The sequence below is a fragment of the Limulus polyphemus genome, unplaced genomic scaffold (assembly GCF_000517525.1).
Source record: "Limulus polyphemus unplaced genomic scaffold, Limulus_polyphemus-2.1.2 Scaffold2950, whole genome shotgun sequence".
NCBI lineage: Eukaryota > Metazoa > Arthropoda > Merostomata > Xiphosura > Limulidae > Limulus > Limulus polyphemus.
The window spans coordinates 61,782-66,764 of record NW_013668560.1 but is presented as its reverse complement, the minus strand read 5'-3'; the positions used below and the strand labels follow the sequence as shown (position 1 = coordinate 66,764).

The window sequence follows — 4,983 nt, the reverse complement described above, 5'->3', positions numbered from 1 at the left end:
ATTTTGTGATTAACAAAAATAACTAAATAGCAAAAATAAAGTCTCAAATACATATATAGTTAAGTCATGCCATGTTATTTCTAATTTATTTGTCTTGAGCCCCCCAGTAGCACAGCGGTATGTCTGAGGACTAACAACGCTAGAAACCGAGTTTCGATACCCGTGGTGGGCAGAGCACAGATAGCCCTTGTGTAGCTTTGTGCATAATTAAAAACAAACAAACAATTTGTCTTGAAGTTGAACGAAAATTTAACCTTAATCTCCACATCAACGTTAACGGATGTTTTAGCTATTTAACAATGTTTAAAATACGTGTATCGTATTAACTGCCAAACAGACAAAAGCTTTAAGACTTTAAAAATTCAGCGAGAATTGTGCGTTTGAATTTTACCTATCGCTATGTTTCTACTAGTGAATGTAAAAGTTAAGCCTACATTTTGGTAAAACATAACGTTAATCTTGTCACTAAAAGGTTGAGGTCCGGCATGGCCTGGTGATTAAGCGGCGCTCGACTCGCAATGTGCGAATCACTTTTAGCCGTAAGAGCGTTATAATGTTACGGTCAATTCCACTATTCGTTGGTAAGAGAGTAGCCCAAGAGTTGGCGGTGGGTGTTGATGACTAGCTGCCTTCTCACTAGCCTATCACTGCTAAGTTAGGGACGGCTAGCGCAAATTCGTTGGAGTTGCAATTCTGGTTTGTACGAAACTATGAAGATATTGTGCTATGATGATGTAGTGACATCTATTGGTACCTATTAATAGCCAACTCACGGGTTACTCTTTATCAACACATAGGGGGATTTATCGTCACATTATAACGCCCCCATGGCTGAAAGGAAGAGCATGTTGGGCGATGGGAATTCGAGCCCGTGACCCGCAAATTGCCCTTATCACAAGGCCGTGTCAAGCCAACTCAAGGTGGTAGGTTATTTCCAATTAATATGCGGAAAATATACAACGTCATTTTCGGTTCGAAATTATCGAAAAGAAAAAAAAAGCATTGAGATCAGACACCATTTTACGGTTGTAATTAAATTTATTCGTGCCTACATATTATTTTGGAACTGAAACTTACATGGAGCTTTTGTGGCATATTTATCCTTACATATTTACAAAATAGCCGCCACCATACACCTAATTCTGCCCACAAGGGCAGAAATTTGTTTCAAAAGTGGGGGAAAAAAAAGTCGAGTACAAAATCATTTCTTGCAATTTCCGTTTTCTACAAACATACAGAATACAAAATGAAATCAACAGGCTAGAAGTAAGATCAGCAGTGATTTTAACACTTCTTTGATTGAGATCAAAACTCAAAACGTTAGTTATATAACGATAAAGTGGCCCCATCGAAATATAAAGTAGCATTCATTTAATTAAGGCACGTCTTATTACATCTTGGAACGATAAAAAAAAAGATTCATTGCCGATAACGCGGTCGCAATCGTGAACGTAAACATACGACCTAATCATTGGTCAATGTTCCTTGTTGTTCTTCGATCAACGCTGACTATAATCTGTTGTTTTTCTTCATTGTTGTGCATTGAAATGTTAATGTTGGTGGTTTCTGGTCAGCTGATCATTAAAAGTTTGTTTGTGTGTATTTCGCATATCCGTCAGTATTTCGTGACACAAAGATGAAGCTCATTTTAATTCTAAAGCAATATTGCTCGAGGATCAAGAGTCCAGTGTTTTGTTACGATTCCATTGTTCAGTTTTATAACACATTTCAAATATTCAGGAGTTAAATGGTGAAAATACCAAACCACTTCTCAAACTTCTAAAGTCTCTCTGTTTAAGTGGTTTTGTAGATGTGATATTCTCACGGCGGTAAATTAGATGTAATGGAAAACGACCTATTTTCACCCGATTATTGGTCACTGGCTCGTTTTTTTTAAGCAATACCAATTACTATATTATCCATTGAATAAGTGGATTTTTTTTGCCAGCTGAGAAGCACCCACCTAACCCGTCTCAGTCATCAGAATCATCAGAGTCCTTTACGATACCCAGCCTTTTCCCAAGATTCGTCACCTTGAAGATGACCTCTTCCTGGACAAGGTTGAAACACATGGCAATCAAGGCCATGCCCCCAAGCACGTAGAGGGAACAGATCACTAACTTTTCCTGTGACCCAGTCGTGCCCGAGACGACCGTGTCACCAGGAACCAAGTCTCCAAACCCAATAGTGCTGAGGGTGACAAAACAGAAATAAGCGCCATCTAGGTAGTTCCATCCTTCCCAGAGAGAGAACAAAAAAAGCTCCTCCACATATGTACCCAGTGATCAAGGCCAGGCAGAGTGTTATGGGGACATTGGCTCTCGGTTTCCCAAAATCCTCTTCTTCTGATGGGTCATCTGGAATGGCCTCCATCTTGATTTCTTCTGTGGTGGGCTGCGGAGTGGGGAACTTGTTGAGCATTGATGGTTCGAGAGGGTTGTGAGAATTGGGGGCGTTGTCCTGAAGTAAGATGTGATGAACGTGGTATTGTTTCGCATGACGGGGACGTCTGCGGCCTTCCTCTGGTTTACAGTCACACAACCTGCGGTAGAGGTATTTAAAGGACTTGGCCAATAAGTCACCTATGTTGGTCAGGTACAAGAACATCAAAGGAATTCCTACAATAGCATACAGAATAGTCATGACTTTCCCCAGATTGGTCTTTGCTGCGATGTTACCGTAACCTGTAACAGAAAACGGAAACTGTTTAGTTAAATTGGTCAAGGTGCAGCATTATCCCGTTTCAATTCAATGTAACAGCGATATTAAAAAAAAGGATTGAACCGGTAAATAAAAATGGTCTTTAAGAAAGTTTTCACAATTTTCTATAATTTTATAACACATTTTTTTTTACATTCAACAACAACAACAACAAAATAATAATAATACAAGTTTTGTGCTCGTTTTGTGTGTGTGCGTGGATAAACACATACACAAATAAAAGGGTAGAATTGTTTATTGTTAAGCATAAAGTTACACAATAGGCTATCCGTACTGTGTCCATCGCGGGTATCGAAACCCGGTTTTTAGCGTTATAAGTTCGCAGACTTAACGCTGTGCCATGGAGGGGGGGGGGGCGAAAGGGAAGAACAATATGTAAATGCATGAATATGTTAGTTATTCTACACAATACCTTGGGATAGTACAAATCAATGTTTGAATAACAGAGGGCTGCGTTTTAAATTGTGGGTGCTTTATAAGATCGAATTCCTTAGCATGAATGGTGGGTTGGTGGTTGAGTGCTGCTGACTGACTGACTGCCTAACCCCTGGATTAGTAGTTCAAAATGAGGGACGGCGACATACAGCGTAAATATTTTTGCCATAAATAAAATATATAAATCCTGGCCCTCTATGTACTATTTGTGAAACAAATATATCCCACTGTATAAGGTTCAACAACAACAAAATTCATTTTCGAAACTCGTGTTCAGGGTTCCCCTATAATGATGTCTACCAGCAATTAGTTTAAAAAGTTTCTACCCACTTCATCGATAACAAAAATTTTCGTTGATTTTATAGATAACGACATGTTGTTTAAAAGGAAGCCACACGTAGTTGTCAGTTATTAAAATAATAAATTGTGATATCTTAGATAGAGAAGGGGGGAAGATTCAAGAGACATCAGAGAAAGAAGCATAATCCGTTTCTTAACCCCCACAGGACGAAATGTCGCAGCCCATATTGACTCCTAATGATCGGGTTAAGACACGGTTCAGCTCAAAGTCTTGAAATCTTTAAAAGAACGAGCTACGCGAGTCTTATCGATCTAAATTACAAAATAGTAATCCTAATTTTATCAATAAGCAACAGGACCTTTTTATCGTCTGTCAGGTTTAAGTTTTGTACATACAAATTTATATATATATATATATGTGTGTATATTTCGCTATAGTTAGGCTTAGTGGAAGGATGTTCACAAGAGACATTATTAGACCTCTACGCGAGTCATATCGATCTAAATTACAAAATAGTAATCCTACTTTTATCAATAAGCAACAGGACCTTTTTATCGTCTGTCAGGTTTAAGTTTTGTACATACAAATTTATATATATATATATGTATGTGTATATTTCGCTATAGTTAGGCTTAGTGGAAGGATGTTCACAAGAGACATTATTAGACCTCTATAACTGGTAAAACGAACAATTACTGAACTAAAAGTAAAGAAGAACACGGTTTAACATTATTAAGTTATCCCTATTTTAGGTAAGTTATTAAAATAGGCCTAAAGAAGCATTGCAAAATACAGGCTACTTTGAATATCTTCTGCACACATATCTTGCTTTAGTAAGAATCTTTTTCCAACTCTTAACAAACGTTACGTTTCACAGATTTGTCTTCACAGTATTTTGACGAAAATAAACACTATACATTAGAACTTAACCGTTCGATCGCGCTCCCCCCATATCCACCTTTTAGCGCTAAATCAATACCTGTGTTTTTTTTTTCACCAGGAATCGCTGGCGTGCTATAACATTCGTGCTAATGTTTATTTAAAAGGCGGTATTCTCTTTCTCTTATCTTATATCTCAATTTAGAGATCATGTTTCTAATTTAATCTACTTACCTAAGCATCCTATTGGCTGAACAAAATCAAATCTATAGAAGCTCACAAGAGTGGCTTTGTTTAAGCTCTTTAACTGCAAGCTTGATTAATTACAATAACCTAGCCACTCCTATTTCTCATCGATAGCGTTTAAATCTGTCGAGGAAGCAAGTACAGGACTTTTAACTAACTCTTCTGATTTGCAGAAAACAAAAGAAAAAAGTCCGAGTCTGAAGAGGGCGTGTATTAGGGACCACAAAGTCCGAGTCTGAAGGGGGCGTGTATTAGGGACCACAAAGTCCGAGTCTGAAGGGGAGTGTGTATTAGGGACCACAAAGTCCGAGTCTGAAGGGGGCGTGTATTAGGGACCACAAAGTCCGAGTCTGAAGGGGGGCGTGTATTAGGGACCACAAAGTCCTAGTCTGAAGGGGAGT

At 38.4% G+C, this 4,983-nt stretch overlaps 1 pseudogene; it reads right to left on the bottom strand.

Moving 5' to 3' along the window:
* Positions 1-1,018: 1,018 nt before the first annotated feature.
* The window catches only part of LOC106468293, an 18,165-nt pseudogene continuing 14,200 nt past the window's right edge, over positions 1,019-4,983 (bottom strand).